Consider the following 17,172-nt stretch of genomic DNA (forward strand, 5'->3'; position numbering starts at 1 on the left):
CCCGGTCCGTACCTTTCAGCCACAAACTCAGAGCTGAAAGGGGGGTTAAAAGCCCATTGCTCAAGATGTCACCAGCCAGCTTCCAGACAACCCCTGCCGCTAACCATGGCATGGCCCCAAAAGAACTCGACAAGCTGGCCAGAAACATCCCTACGTTTAATCCAGACCCTGCAGGAGGTGATGACATTCACTCTTATCTACAGGACAATGACTTTCACTTGCAAACTGTTGCCAACTTGACAGCTTGGGACAATTTGTACCTGCTAAGAATTACGTCTAGCCGTGACGTGCGCAGCTTCCTAGACCGTCAAACAAAGACTGTCAAAACTGACTACCAGCAGCTGCGACAAGCTTTGATCCGAGCATTCTCTGATCCAGAATCAGACCAAGGGCTCATCATCGCCATGGACCTCAAGCAGACAAGACTTGAAACCCCACAGACCTACTACGGCCGATTCCGCCAAGCCTACTTCGGAGCACGGAACGAGCCAGGTATGGAAGAGGATTTCAACTTCAGAACTCTGTTTCTCCCAAATCTGCATCCCACAGTGAGTCATCACCTGGCCTGTTCACGGACCATGTCTGCCCAACAGCTACGAGACTTGGCCCACAAAGCTTATGTCAAGCAAAAGACTGTGTCCAAAAAGACTGTAAAAAACCACACCATCTTCCCTGTCTCCGAACACTATTCAGAGCTGACTCTAGAGGACGCCCCACAACACCACAGACCTTTGTACAGAGAGTCAAGACAGTTCCAAGCCAGCAGAGGGCAGCACAACCGCAATGGTGCTCGCCCGAAGCACCAGAGCGGGCGCTCTGAAAGATTCTGGGACCGGCAACACCCATCCAACAACCCAAGGGTTGGAGCCACCTGGGAAGCCAGCCGGCGACCCAGAAATAGCCGATCCCCATTGTCCGGAGCATCAAGCCCAGAGAGCCGGCATCGGAACCCCTCTCAACGTGCCACTGGTAAGCCCAAGTCTGAGCCCACATCAGATCAAAACAGTGCAGCCACGTAAGAGAGGGCAGAGATCCTGAAGGTGCTGAAAGAGCTTCTTTACAGAAAACTCGCAAGAAAGACAAACCACACATCTTATGTCTAAGCATAAGAACTGAAACCAACGCCCGGTCTGACTACCAACTGACTGAGCCAAGCACCCCGAACACTGCTCGTCAGCCAAAGACCACAGAGCTAACTGTCACATCACAAGGTGACAGCATCACCCAAGCTCCACAGCTGACAGCTGCACACCCTGAATGAGACAGCACACTTCCTCATATCAGGTACCACTATCCCAAGGTACCAGAAAATGCTGTTTTGGCTATCTGCACCCGCAGACAGCCACACAAACCCGGTCCTAACCACCCATTGATCGTCACACCTGCCCCAATGACAACATTCCTGGGCAACCTGGTCGAAAAGGGGGTGGGCCGGTAACTCCTCCTGAACATCACGTTGGAAAAGGAAGTGAGCAGGGAACACACAGCATCACATCTTACGGTGATCTCATCTCACCTTTTCAAAAAGACTCCAATTTCAAGCTAAGAGACAAGATCGAACTCTTACACCTCAAACTTGTGAACTGAGCGTGCAGTCATACAGCCAAAATGACATCAGGCTTGAACAGTTAGCTCACATTCACCTGACAATTGATTCTATGAGTCTGATCCACCCAGTGCACACAAAAAAATTAACACTTACCCACTTCTAATTGGCAAAGACCTGCTAGATCGCTTTGAACCTTTACAGGACTTCAAACAACTGAAAGTTTGGGCTCAAGTGCGGGAACCCCTCCCCCTCCAGTCACACAGGCCAACCGAGCCAGACTGTCAGGTCACAGAGTTCACGGAAACTCTCACAGCCAGCCACGGGGACACCGTTCCAGCACCAGACCAAGATTCAAGTTCACCAATCTGCACATTTCAGCTCACCTAAGACTCTGATTCCTTCTGCCCCAAGGTCACAACTGACCTGCAGTTGAATGATGTAACCACTACTGACAATGTACTTGCACTATGGGCAGACAACTCAGCCATCAGTGTCTCACTATTCAATGCTCTCATTAAGACACACCAGACCTTCCTTCTGCCAGCAAGCGCACCCGTTTTCCTTTAAACACGTACCCATCAACCATGGTTACGGCCAAAGGTGTCTGCGCTTTGAACCTGAACTGGAACCACCGGTGTCTGACCCATTACTTCCTGGTCCTTCCGGACCCGCCCCATGATGTCTACATTGGAGTAGACATCCTGACTCACCTCAAGGCTCATGTGGACATCATTAATGAGGTAGTGTGGGCCCCATTGACTTTACAGCCCCCTGTTGTTCCAACCAACACTGAGAACCTCCTGTCAGGTCAGACCATTCCTGAGGTTGGCACCCTAATCAACGAACAGGAAACTGTGATACCAGCTTACACCAAAGGGGTCGCCGTCCGGCTCAACATGCGTTGTGGTCAAACCCTAAACCACACGCTGGGCTTCTTTCAACCTTCACCCGAATGTGTTGAACTTGGACTCACGTTGGAAGCCACACCCCTTACTGAAGTGTCATCGCGTGTAGTCTACATCCTTTTCAACAACTGCGTGCCAATGGACAAAGACCAGGTATGCAGAACAGCACCAACAGTGGAGCCGTACCCAGGATTTGAGTCTCAAGTTCAGCAAATTCTAAAAGACGCTGACGCAATTAAAAATGATGCAGATCTACAAAGACTCAGACAAGTCCTTTACAAGTTCAAAGCATCCTTTGCCAAAGACTCTTTAGATTGTGGTCTCACCGAACTCCACACTGTGCGCATCCCAACGCACCCTAATGCTCCTCCCACTTTTGTCAGGCAGTACAAGATCCCCATCGCTAAACACGAACCGGTGCGAGAGATCATCGGATCCAGGCTTGAAAAAGGTGTCATCCGTCCATGCAACAGCGCCCATTCTGCCCCCATCTGGCCCGTCCTCAAACCAAACGGCAAGTAGCGACCCACCATTGACTGCAGGAAACTGAATCAACAGGTGCCACTGTCCCGATGGCCCATGACCCAGCTGGAGCAAGAAATACCCAGAATCAGAGGAGCCACAATCTTCTCATCACTTGATGTGGCCTCTGGATTCTGGACCATACCTGTGCATCCAGAAGACCAGCACAAGCTAGCATTCATGTTCGGCAACAGACAATTCACTTTCACCAGGTACCCGTTAGGCTATGCCACCTCACCTGCTGAGTTCAACATCTTCCTGAACAAAGCATGCCCAGATGCCAGAATGAGAGGTAACCTTATCTACGTTGATTATGCTCTCATGAAAAGCACAACAGTGGCTGACCACCTGAAAGAGATAGACTATGTTTTGAACCAATTATCCACTGCCGGCGCCAAGAACGCCCTCCACAAAGGACAGTGGTGTCGAACCAAAGTCAACTATGTGGCCCCACTCATCGGATCACAAGGCATCGAACCGCAGTCCAGCCGTATTCAAGCTGTTCAAAACATCAAGCCACCCACCAACATCTCAAGCTACAAGCTTTCTATGGGTGCGCATTACTCACGGCAGTTCAGCGAAAGCAACTCAGACATTGCGAAACCTCTAACTGCCCTTCTGAAAAAGACTGCCCATTTGTATGGACAGAAGTTAAAGAAAATGCCATCAATGAGCTAAAACGACACTTATGCACAGCTCCATGCCTGGCTTACTCTGACCCACAAAAAGAGTTCTATCTAGAAGCTGGGTTCTCCAACCACTGTCTCAGTGCTGGCCTGTACCAAAGGCATGATCAAGACAAAGGAGTCGTTACATATTCCAGCAGGACACTTCTCCCACCAGAGACTAAAATTCTCAGACTGTGAAAAAGCCCTGCTCTGCACTGTATGGGCCATCCAGAGATTCTCCAACTACATTGGAGCCCATTGGAGCCAGTGCATCCGAGATGGCGTGATCACCAATTCACGCATAGCCACATGGTTAATGGCCCTCCAGGGGCACAATGTTGAGGCACGTTATGCTCAAAATCACAAGTCTGCGCTAGGCCACGGCCTGGCAGCCTGCCAAAACTGCTCTGATAACACACCAGCTGCGACGGTGGATGTAGAAGAACCCCAACAACAACAACTGACCTGTCACAGGTACTTTAAAGAGAATGCGTGTCAAGGTATGCCCACAGCCTACATCGATGGATGTTCCTACCACCATGAAGGCACCCGTCAATCAGGTGCGGGCATGCTGTAGGTAAATTACATAACGTGCCCACCACAATACTTCAAGTTGGGCCCGCAGTCATCACAATATGCTGAGGTAGCAGCCATTCTCATAACGCTGCACACCGCGTTGACGTGTACATCAAAGAACTCCTTATGTGCACAGACTTTAACTATGCCTGACTCAGTTTCCCATACCAACTTCCAGGCTGGAAACAAAATGGCTGTAAGACTTCAAACCACATGCCTGTCACATACCAACACCGGTTCCAGGCATGCGATGACATCACAAGAACAAACAACATGATTGTCTACTGGAAAAAGGTGAAATGACACTCAAGGCAACCGGGCCTTGACAAAGACTTGAATGACCAAACCCATACCCTCACCAAGCCTGGCGCACTTAACGACTAGCTGTGGTCACTTCAAACCCGACCACCCACCCTGAAGTTTGAAGTGATTACACACAGCATAAGAACTTTACAACCTAAACTTTCTACCTCACAGCAGTTTACGCTAGCTCCGCTGTTTACAAACACAAACATAACGAACATGCGGGCTTCTGACACAATAAAGACTTTGCTTCACCACCTCTCAGACCCCTCCAACCAACCCTTGACTGCCGTCTACACTCACTGACAACCAGTTACTCAGAACACGACATGACACCAAGCACATGCTGCGTGCACAGAGCTACATTCTATGTGTGCACCGTCTGACACCACAACGCAAAGACGTGTAATGCAACGGCGCAAAGGGGGGATAAGGCCAATGTACGTCCATGACGCATCATGCGCTGCAAACCACAGCACCAGAGCCACTGACAATACACTGAAGCAAGCGACATGCCAGCAGCAAGAAGTGGCAAAACATGGGCCAAGGCAAGCTAAACCTAGTTGCCACCCATGAAATAAAAAGACTGCCCTGTCCAACCAAAGACAACCCTCGCTGGCTTTTTCTTCCCCTTTCTTTCTCTCTCTCCCTGTTGTCTGTACCAGGTTGCTGCTGTGGTTCGCCATGCCGTGCTGTCAGCCATCCAGAGGACAGCTGCCACCGAGATAACAACGGGGACTCCTGATCACCGACTGCAGGACCTACACCCATCAAGCGCATGTTCGACTCATCCAGCCCCACAAGGCCTACAGAGCACACTACCCCAGCACCGTAGCCCAATACGGCTGGGCAAGTGCCCGATGGACAGAGGACTCCCTCTCTCACGCCAAGGCCAAGGTCGAACACATGTCCAACCAACTTGGGAAAGTGACTGTTACACAATCAGGACTCCTAAGCACCAACTAACACTCCAAACGGTTCCTGGGAGCCGTAGCTGCCGCCAGAACTCTGTTCGACACTGGTATGCCAAGTGTCCACACAGCAAACATAGCCACTGCGAAACGGCATGTGGTTGAAATTCAGACTGAACTTTCACAGCTAAAAGAGCAACTCACCACGCAGAGTGCATCTTTGCAAACCATCGGCAAGACATTGAGAGGAAAGTGGTCATCCTCAACGCTCACAGCATCCTGCTGAATCAGACCATGAACTGCATGAAACCGCTGTTTACTGTCTTCCAGAATGACTTTGCCCAAACTCAGCTGGTTACAGCCCTGATAACAGACATGCTTGGGAGGTTAACTCCTCAAATGACAGCCCAGCCACGGGTAGAATCCCACCGTACTTGAAACCCTTAAGCCTTGTGCTAACTATGCTGGTTTCGGCCATCACCAGGCCAACTGATCCTCTACAAATACACCTGGCCTACTCTCTGGGTAGCGCCATCCTACTCTACGTCGATCACGAGCAGAGGGAAGTGGATGTGCTCTTGAACCAATCCATCAGCGAGTCAAACCAAGTCTACAGACTTAAAGGCATTGCCAATGTCAGGTTTTTGAAAAGCAACACCCACATCAAGGCACGTATTCCAGATGTGGTGGCCTACCACGACAGCTGCACCTGGCCCCAAACCTGCACATGTGTACCTCACCAAATTCATTCACTATCTCTGCCCTAGCAGACCCTTCCTCAGAGACAACACTGAAGGAACCTGCGGGTTGCAACCCCTGGTCAGCGACACACGCTGCCCTGCCAAAGCTAAGCCTCGAGCAAAAGTCACAGAGACGCAAGCAGAGATTGTAGATGACAGGTGGCTCGTTAACACACCTGTGCATACAGCTACTCTCACTTACCACCAGCATGACACAACCAGCCGTGTCAACATGCTCAACCACAGTACGTGGATTCAAGCCCCGAAAGGTGCCATATTCCACCTGAATGATCTGGCATTGTACCATCTTCCGAGCAAAGAGTACCAGACAGCACTGGAACTCCCATCCTTCAAGAACTACAACTTCACCTTAGATCCAGAACTGAGACTCTGGATCGAGGAAAGGGGGTCCCAATTCATTGACATTGCTCTGGTCAACACAGCCATCCAAGCACTGTCTCGACTGCCCGTTCTGAACACTTCATCTGCGGTCCTAGGCTGGACCTTAGCCGACATTGTGCTGTGCATCTCTACAGGTAATCAGCCACACTCTGACACTATGAGTGGCATTCATTCTGTACAGAAGACTCCACCAGATGCGACACAGCCGAGCTCACGAAAGCCGTGCCTGAAGGTCTCAGACGGAATCCCCGGAAAGGGGGTGCCAAGTCAGAGACCACGCCAAACCTCATCGAGCTGAATCCTCAGCTTTAAGATCCACCTGCCATCCTACAATCAGGTTCCACCTGCTACCCTACTACCATGGTCCACCTGCTACATGACCATCAGGATTCACCTGCCAGTCGGCCATTGTGATGATTGTCGTCCGATGATGTTCACACAGGGACTTCATCCGACGAAAAGGGGGAATATGTAGCGACTGACCGAATCCTGTTTTCCTTTCACTACTGAACAAATATGAACACATATATGTTTAATTATAATTTAAATACACACACACACACACCACACATACCCGCACACAAATGTCCTTTGTGTGCAACTTAGGATAGGAATGTCCTTAATGTATATAACACAGAATTGTATCTAACCTTCCTGTATGCATGCATATCTAATTAGTTTTGTCTTATTCTATAGATGTAATTGGAGACTGGTCTGTAACTTCAAATCTTAAGTGTATTTCTAAAGAAAGATTACCTAACAGGATCATCTTCTGTAACTCTCCCTCTTGCTAGGTCATAAAACTTTATGACCCCCAAAAGGAATTCCAAGGGAATCACAGCTCCCACTTGAATTCTGATGAAGAAAGACTAATAGACTCTGCAATTTTATATTTTCTATAAGTATAACCACTTAAGAAATGTATAAACATGAATTTGATCTTTCCTAGGTCATGGTAGCCGGTATTATGGCTTTATAGTCGTGTGAGTGAACATTAAATGTGTGTAATTCTGCATATGAATGTAACTTTATGTTTCTTCTACTCGTTCCGGCCATTCTTGGTACCGGTTTGACCGTCTTGTTTTGACTAAACCAGTCATACACATGATATTACAGTAAAATGTATTGTTCTGTGTGTACAATCTTTCTGGCTAGAAATGAAAAAATTTTATAGCATCATCAATTATCCTGACAAGACAAAGAAGAACTTTTCCCGCTCGAGATGCTCTAAGATGATTGGGTCACATACGCGAAGCAGGCGTGAACCCCTCCTCTCTATAAGAAACTGACACAGGAGTTTCTCAAGAGAGCACTTTCCCTGTGAGAGGTTTCCGGTCCCATGGCTCCTTAGGGAGCTTTACACCGCGTTTCTTTTCTTTTCCTTTCTTTACTAAGTTTTATTTTCATTTTCGCCTCTCCCTCCCGAGGGAGATGAACTCTGAACTATTTCCTTGGTAACTTCACGTTCGGTGAACCTTTAAAACTTCCCGCGAGTCTGCTCGCCCCGGAAGACAAGAGAGAACAAGCCTATAGCACCGAAGGACAAACACGCATACGACTCTGCGTTCCTCAGCAACACAAAGAGAACCATATACGCAAGTATAGGTTATCGATTTGATTTGATTGATGTGATTTCTTGTTGCCTCTCTAAGGGTTATTGTCTGTGATTTTTGCCATGCTGCGATCACCCCGGTGATCTCTCTCATCCTGACCGTTAGTTTCACTTTCTCACCCTCTATCTCTCTCTAGCTAGTCCATAAAAATAAAAAGCGTCCATTCAGTCATTGGGCCGATGGGAATCGGACGGTGGTTGGCGGACGAGCGCGCCGACCCCCCGAAATTTCGGGGGGTCGGCCGACGCCACAGGCCGACCCTCCCCGGGCCCCCGACCCACGCGGGCGGGGTCGGGGTGCCCCGACACCCTCAGGGGCCCGACGGGAGTGCCCCGAAGCCCGAGGCCACCCTAAGCAGTTCTGCCTTCGTCCTTGGTGGGGCGCCACACGTGCCCCGTCCCACTAACCCACTTTTTGTCCGATTGACCACTAGAGTGATCAAACCCCCGTCCCACCCCCCCCCCGTCCCACTAACCCACTATTTGTCCAATAAACCACTTAATGGCGCAAACTTCCCGTTGACCCCCCCCCCCCACTCCCTGGCCACGCCCCCGTCCCACAAACCCACTATTTGTCCAATAACCCACTATATTTACCAAAAGTCACGGGACCACCCCCCCCACTCCCTGGCCACGCCCCCGTCCCACTAACCCACTATTTGTCCAATAACCCACTATATGGCGCAAACTTCCCGTTGACCCCCCCCCCCCCCCCCCCACTCCCTGGCCACGCCCCCGTCCCACGAACCCACTATTTGTCCAATAACCCACTATATTTACCAAAAGTCACGGGACCACCCCCCCCACTCCCGGGCGACGCCCCCATCCCACGAACCCCACCCCCCCCACTCCCGGGCGACGCCCCCATCCCACGAACCCACTATTTGTCCAATAACCCACTGTATTGGGCAAACTTCCCGTTGAATGGGGATATTCAGACAGTTTCTTTGATAGACATTTGAATTAAAGTTCCTGTCATGATGGTAACTATTTGACTGCACTCAGCAGGCCACCCAGAGTCCATAGCACCCAGTGCCATCCCATAATTCCACTGTCCACGAAGCCACTATTTGTCTAATAACCCACTATTTTTGAAAAGTACTAACCCCGGCCTTCATGCAATAAGCTGCAATCGGACACAATCCCACCTGCCATCGATTGAATGGGGATATTCAGACAGTTTCTTTGATAGACATTTGAATTAAAGTTCCTGTCATGATGGTAACTATTTGACTGCACTCAGCAGGCCACCCAGAGTCCATAGCACCCAGTGCCATCCCATAATTCCACTGTCCACGAAGCCACTATTTGTCCACTAACCCACTATTTTTGAAAAGTACTAACCCCGGCCTTCATGCAATAAGCTGCAATCGGACACAATCCCACCTGCCATCGATTGAATGGGGATATTCAGACAGTTTCTTTGATAGACATTTGAATTAAAGTTCCTGTCATGATGGTAACTAATGGTCATGGGGCAATATGCTCTCTATCGCCCACTAGAGGTGTCCGAAAACCACCTATTCCGTGGCAAGTAGGTAAGGTTCTTTTTATTAAAACCATTATATTCTTGATTGCTAATTGTCTAAAGTGCTCATTTTTACAAAGTCAATGAAGTGTTCGACCCTTTAGCTACAAAGCTTTACAATTCGTTGCTATTTCAGTAACCTACATTTTATAATAACAAGAAGGTGATTTTTCCTGGCCAGAAAATAGCTTTTTTGGAATTATAAGAAAGAGACAATTTTTGTTGAAAATTGATGTTAATATTACGGCCGTTTGCTGGACAAACAGATTGTTCGATAACTAAATTAATTCCATTTAAGGTTATCTCATATAATCAATCTGTAATAAGACTATTGATATATTAATGACGAACCAAAACCCATTATGGTGATCATTCATATAAGCCTATGTCTATTCCGTCAGACATCCCACCTGTCAATCCACCAGAATACCAAATGGAGGTCTGTGCACCTAAGTGGAAAGAGATAGAGCAGGTTGTGAGAAAGGCAAGGGCTTCATCATCTCCAGGGCCTAATGGAGTTCCGTACAGAGTGTACAAGAGTGCTTCAGGAGTTCTACGAATTCTGTGGAAATTGATAAAAGTGGCTTGGGAAAAGCAGGTTGTACCTAGAGCATGGCGCAGAGCAGGGGGAGTCTTTATACCCAAAGAAAAAGATGCTACAAGCATCAGTCAGTTTCGCCCTATTTCACTATTAAACGTCGAAGGAAAGATTTTCTTCAGCATTATTGCTCAGAGATTGTCAACCTACCTATTAAAGAATGGCTTCATTGACACTTCAGTTCAAAAAGCGGGCATTCCAGGATTCTCAGGATGCTTAGAACACATCAGTGTTATCTGGCAACGAATTCAATCAGCTAAAAAGGAGAGGAAGGAGCTCCACGTGACATTCCTGGATTTGGCTAATGCATATGGTTCAGTGCCACATGAGCTTCTTTGGGCATCATTTGATTTTTTCAGGGTACCGATGTCGATAACAAATTTAGTGAAAGCCTATTTTGGAGATTTGCAATTTAGTTTCTCAACTCCAGAATTCAGCACTACATGGCAATGCTTAGAGGTTGGAATAATGGCAGGATGCACCATTTCTCCACTGGCTTTTACCATGGCAATGGAAGTAATCATTAGGGCATCAAAATGGGTAGTAGGAGGAGAGCGCTTGGCTTCTGGGATGCGACTACCACCAATCAGAGCATACATGGATGACATGACAACCATGACTACAACGGTAGCCTGCACTAATCGGTTATTGGGGAAGTTAACAGATAATATTGAATGGGCACGAATGCAATTTAAGCCCTCTAAATCAAGGAGCATCTCCATAATTAAAGGCAAGGTAGTAGATAAAACATTCTTCATTAATGGTGAGGCAATACCAACAGTTTCTCAGAAGCCAGTGAAGAGTCTAGGGAGATGGTACGATGGGGATCTAAAGGACACAGTTCGAGTGGGAGAAGTTAGACGACAAGCAGTGGAAGGGTTGAAGAGCATAAACAGCTGTGCTCTACCAGGCAAACTGAAACTCTGGTGCTTTCAGTTTGGTCTACTGCCAAGGTTGCTGTGGACACTGACTGTGTATGAGGTTTCTTTGACAACAGTGGATAAGCTGGAAGCGTTAATAAGTTCATACATCAGGAAATGGTTGGGAGTTCCACGCTGCCTCAGCAGAGTGGGACTTTATAGTAAAGGAGTATTGCAGCTGCCAGTCTCTGCTTTAACCGAGGAGTTTAAGTGTGCCAAGGTCAGACTGGAAATGACTTTAGCAGAGTCACGTGACAAATGCGTAAGGGAGACAGCCCCTGTGGTAAAAACTGGTAGAAAGTGGTCAGCAAAGAAATCTGTAGTAGAGGCAAAGGCTGACCTTCAAATTGGGGATATCGTGGGACAGGTACAGCATGGAAGAGGGGGTTTTGGGCTCAGTTTAGTTCCTCCTAAATGGCACAAGGCAGGCCCAGCCCAAAGGAGGAAGCTGGTAGTCAACGAGGTGCGAAAGCAGGAGGAGAGGATGAGATGTATAAAGGCCATTTCCCAGGCCAAGCAGGGAGAGTGGATGAGATGGGAGAGTGTGGAACAACGCAAAATGGGCTGGCAAGACTTTTGGTCAATGGAAGAGAGTAGGATCAGTTTCCTTATTAGGTCAACATATGATGTTCTCCCATCACCGCAGAACCTAAACCTCTGGGTAGGAGAGGATCCATCTTGTCCTTTGTGTTCATCACCTGCCACATTAAGGCACATTTTGACAGGATGTAAGGTGGCTCTTAGCCAGGGTCGGTTTACTTGGCGCCATGACCAAGTATTGCGATGTTTGGCTTTAGCATTGGAAGGCAAGCGTAGTATGACCAATAAATTGCCGCCTGTTCTAGCAAAACATTACACGCAGAAGACAATATTCCTCCGCCCAGGCGAGCAACCACCAAGAAAAGGTGCTAACACCAATTCTCGCCCAGGACAACTGGAAGCTGCTAGGGACTGGAAGATGCTGGTTGATCTTGATCAACGGCTTATTTTTCCACCTGAGATTGCCACCACTAACCTACGGCCAGATATTGTTTTGTGGTCTGGATCAGCACGCATTGTTCAACTAATAGAGTTAACAGTGCCATGGGAGGATGCGGTAGATGAGGCATATGAGAGGAAGAAACTGCGGTATGCTCATCTGGCCACTGAAGCAGAACAGCGAGGATGGAGAGTCCAGGTTTATCCAGTGGAAGTGGGTTGTCGTGGTTTTGTGGCACACTCTACAACCCGGTTCCTCAGAGACGTCGGATTCAGTGGCCAAGAGTTGCGTCGTACAGTAAAGAACTTATCTGAAGCAGCAGAAAGGAGCAGCAACTGGCTGTGGTTGAGACGGAAAGATTCTAGCTGGCTGTGTACAGGCCGCCATGCTACGGTTTCGTAGAATTCTTGAAAACTTGAAAGGTCTGTTGGTTTATTTGTATAGGTTGTATAGTATTTACAGTCATTACGTTCCTGTGTATATTGCGTGAATGACGGGTGGTTGGGCAGATATTGTGTTTTGCGGTAGGTGGTATGCCATACGGAACCGTTGCCACTGAAACTGCATATTAACGCACCAGTGGGGCTCGACAGCCTTAGTCAAACGGGTTGGCGCGTATGGTTGGGTTGCGGAGAGATTGTGAGATTGTGGTTAGGTATCAGCAGCAACTGTTGGTTTATTTGTATAGGTTGTATAGTATTTACAGTCATTACGTTCCTGTATATATTGCGTGAATGACGGGTGGTTGGGCAGATATTGTGTTTTGTGGTAGGTGGTATGCCATACGGAACCGTTGCCACTGAAACTGCATATTAACGCACCAGTGGGGCTCGACAGCCTTAGTCAAACGGGTTGGCGCGTATGGTTGGGTTGCGGTGAGATTGTGGTTAGGTCTCAGCAGCAACTGTTGGTTTATTTGTATAGGTTGTATAGTATTTACAGTCATTACGTTCCTGTGTATATTGCGTGAATGACGGGTGGTTGGGCAGATATTGTGTTTTGTGGTAGGTGGTATGCCATACGGAACCGTTGCCACTGAAACTGCATATTAACGCACCAGTGGGGCTCGACAGCCTTAGTCAAACAGGTTGGCGCGTATGGTTGGGTTGCGGAGAGATTGTGAGATTGTGGTTAGGTCTCAGCAGCAAGAGGGAAGTAGAGGTCAGTAAGCTGGGCTGAGTTGAGTGGGGGACGGAGGGGGGTGACTCTGGGACGCCAGAGTCACTGTCGAGCCCTCTTGAGGTTTCGTGGGCTAGTCGACGAAACACTGAGGACGGAAGGTGCCCACTTGAAGACCTTAGAGATGTTCCCTACTCCGCTCAATCCAGAGGGTTGTTATGGGGGACCGCACTGTGGTTGCAGCCGTTGTGTGTGCTGACGCGCAATACACTGTATTAACACCAGACAGAAGATTCACGTCACTAGATGGAAAGAAGCGTAAATGGATGGAGAAGCATAGGTTACTGTAAAGCTACGTCTTAGTTGGTGATTATCTTGGCGAAAGCCGAGTACAAATCAGCATGAAGTTTTAACATCTACTCTCGTGTAACGGAAATCATTACAATCGATCTATTTTCAGCTTCGATAATTTAACTGTAATGTGCAATATATTAATCATTCATGATTAATTATTAAATTCCCTATATATAATTTGAGCTAATTTAATGTAAGACTCATTGTCGCTACATCTGTGTTGTGAAATAAAATAATATGTCATTTAAAAAAGACTGTTTTGTTTTATTTGTAATTGTTTGTAAAATATTGTTTAAGATTTACATACCTTGAGGAAGTTGTTCCTCAGCTTGCAAGGCTACAGTTGCCATCTCCAGGTCATCTTCCTCCTCAAAAAAATCCGTAGCAGCAGAGTCTGTAAAATAACATAAAACACTAAGCACATGTCACCAACACACTTGTATGCGTTAAGTGATACTCACCACATGTAAAGAGCTGTCTCCGGGCTGCGGACTCAGACGCAGGTGGTACACGTGGTCCTGCAGCTGTTGAACACGTATTTTCGTTAGACATATATACTGCATAATATATACTGTAATGATTTTAAAGCTTGCAAATCACTTACAGGGTTTGGCTGGAGACAAAATCTTTTGTGCCAGCTGTGAAGCAGATAAATGCTTCCCCCGCGCCAACAGGGCCTTCACATTGGTCGCCAGCAGTGGCCTGTTCTTAGTGGCAGTAGGTGGAGGAGGAACAGACACAGTGGCAGTGGGCACAGCAGCAGTGAGGACAGATGCAGTGGGCACAGTGGTGGTGGGCACGTGGGCTGGAGCCTGCCTCTTCAGCACGTATGCTTTGAAAAGGGCCATATTGGTGTTAGGCCTGGCCTTTGCCTTCTTCAGGTAGGTGATGAGAGCCTGGGCCTCCTTGCTTGGGTCCTCATACACCTCCTTCATTGACCTACCCTTAAAATCCCCAAACTCCACCATCAGACATCCAGAGTCTCCTGTCCTCTCGGCCTCCTGCAGCATGGCCTGTTTTTTCTGATACACCTCCACAGCCTCGCCTACCTCCCTGATCTGCGAGGTGTATCTGAGGAACAGGTGTTTGTTGGCCGACAGCGGGTTGTCCCTCTCCTCCTCCCCCAAAATGCTGCTGACCAGATAGCAGGCATACCCCAGTGAGTTCTCCAGCAGCCACAGGAACCTCTGACCCTGGTGTTTCCCAAACTGGATCTTGCAGTGAGCCAGAACCAGGTACTGGTCTCCAGGATTCCCTCCATTCTGCCTCACAAAGGCAGTGGCCTCAGCCAGGACCTCCTCCTTACACCTGGCCCTCCCTGCCAACACGATCTCCCTCCTATTGGCCTCCTCAGTTGGCCCCATAAGGAGTCGACCCTCAGAGGTTCTTCGTAAAACCGGGTATGCATACATAATCTGAAAGGACACAGGCATAAACAGAACGTTACATAGCTGTCATATTCCAACTGAAAGTATTTTACTACAGCATTTGCTTTTTATGTAATTAATTATTATAATATTATAATAATTAATGATCATTATTATTATGAGCATAAGCATTATTGTTTTTTATACAACTGTGAATCACTTTGAATTGCCTTGTGTACAAATTGTAAATAGTGTGATGAACTTATTAATAAGAAAATAAATAACACTTCTTGGTACAATCTTGCTGGTATCATGCCCTGCTTAAATCGTTTTGTTTTGTTTAGCTTTTGTGGCAGAGATTACTAAGAAACACCAAATATAACATAAAGGCGTTTATGACAATTCATAATAATATGATCATCAAACAGATCTAAAACTTAAAATGGTATATCAAATCGTTTTGGTATATCTTTTATAACATAGTTGAGAATCATTTGTTGAAACAAAAAAACACTTGTTTTTGCCTATTCTCTTAATCTCAGGGTCGTGGGTTCGAGCCCCACGTTGGGCGTATCTATTAGCCCTCTCTCTTCCCAACGGGGTCTTGGTTTCCAGCGTGGAAAGCGAGTCTGCCATTGCCGGAAAAGTCCAGGTCTGCTTTTTTTTATTAGCTAACCCATGGACAGGCTAGCCGTAGGTCTCTGTGGCGCAATCGGTCAGCGCGTTCGGCTGTTAACTGAAAGGTTGGTGGTTCGAGCCCACCCAGGGACGAATGGTGTTTTTCGTTGACGTCCTGCCACGCAACCACCAACACAGCTGCAGAATTTAGCACACGTGTGTCCACTAACACATCCGTGTCATTTCGGACGCATGACACAACGTTTCTTGGCTCCTTTTAGCGTTTACAGCTTGGTCAGTTGCTTTGTGTTCAAAGAAGACAGCGGGTGTTGTGAAAGTTTACATCAGCTTATGTTTGCTGTGGCGCGTGGATGGAATGCTCATGTTTTGTTCCGGGTGGTGGAGGCCTGTGTTTCAGAGAGGTCCTGCTCAAAACACTTTTTAAAACACCATCGAGCATCCGTAATAACTACCAACATTGATTGAACGTGGATTTTGTTCTCATAAGGAGGGCACCGGTAACTTGTAACCTATCAGGCTCTCAGGCATCAGGTCAATCGATTCGGCATAGGCCTATATGTACGAGCCATTTTGCTTCCGTTTGGAGGTTGTGTCCCTCCAACTCTATGTTGTATGACTCACTTTTGCCTTTGGATATTTTGAGAAGTTTGTCTTCGGTAACCGCTCTCTCACTCGACAGACCGAAACGCAACTTTAACTCCGGGTTATGCATATTATTGGCCTGCTCTACTGGGTCAATTTGTATCCCCCAACAACAGATATGGCTCAAACAAACAAAGTACAATCTAAGCCTACCTCTAGGCTTAACCCTGACTTTACCCGCAAGAGGCTATGCCAAGCCTGTGCGAAATGTGAGGCTCCCTTTCACGGGTGCAATTTAGGCACAGATAAAGACCGCGACCAGCCCAAAGCAGTTCACCGCAGTTGCCCGGCTAGCTCGGTCGGTAGAGCATGAGACTCTTAATCTCAAGGTCGTGGGTTCGAGCCCCACGTTGGGCGCATCTATTAGCCCTCTCTCTTCCCAACTGGGTCTTGGTTTCCAGCGTGGAAAGCGAGTCCGCCATTGTCGGAAAAGTCCAGGTCTGCTTTTTTTTAAAAAGCAGACCTCCGCCAGACGGACACATTGGCGAGAATATCAGTTTTGTACATTATTTCGTTCTGTTTACCATCTTATTTATGAGGATGAATTGTATAACATGCCAATATTATTGCAGAACATATTTCACTTTTCTTTTTGCAAATAGGCCCAATGTGTTAATTTGATTTCTGTTGCAGATCGATTAAACGGGTGTTCGTGTAGGCTGTTAATTGTAAGACTTGCTTTGTGAAGCTTCGTTTTATTTATGAGAGGCAGTATTGCCATTTATTTTACACAACGGTCTACAGTTTCACACACTTTCACGTGTTTCTTCCATCTGCCGACGGTGTCGCCATTTCTCATTTCACCCGTTTTTGTGCGTACGCCTGGGTCAGAGCTTGC

General features: G+C 47.6%; 2 non-coding genes across 2 annotated transcripts; both read left to right on the forward strand.

Annotated features, from left to right (window-relative positions):
* The first annotated feature begins 15,750 nt into the window (after positions 1-15,750).
* trnan-guu (transfer RNA asparagine (anticodon GUU)) lies at positions 15,751-15,824 on the forward strand. The gene has a single exon. It is a non-coding gene; the product is annotated as a tRNA-Asn (tRNA).
* Positions 15,825-16,618: 794 nt separating this feature from the next.
* On the forward strand, positions 16,619-16,691 carry trnak-cuu (transfer RNA lysine (anticodon CUU)). Its single transcript has one exon. It is a non-coding gene; the product is annotated as a tRNA-Lys (tRNA).
* Positions 16,692-17,172: the final 481 nt, after the last annotated feature.

This window comes from Siphateles boraxobius, unplaced genomic scaffold (genome assembly GCF_051911475.1).
Source record: "Siphateles boraxobius isolate OS27281-9 unplaced genomic scaffold, OSU_SipBor_1 116, whole genome shotgun sequence".
NCBI lineage: Eukaryota > Metazoa > Chordata > Actinopteri > Cypriniformes > Leuciscidae > Siphateles > Siphateles boraxobius.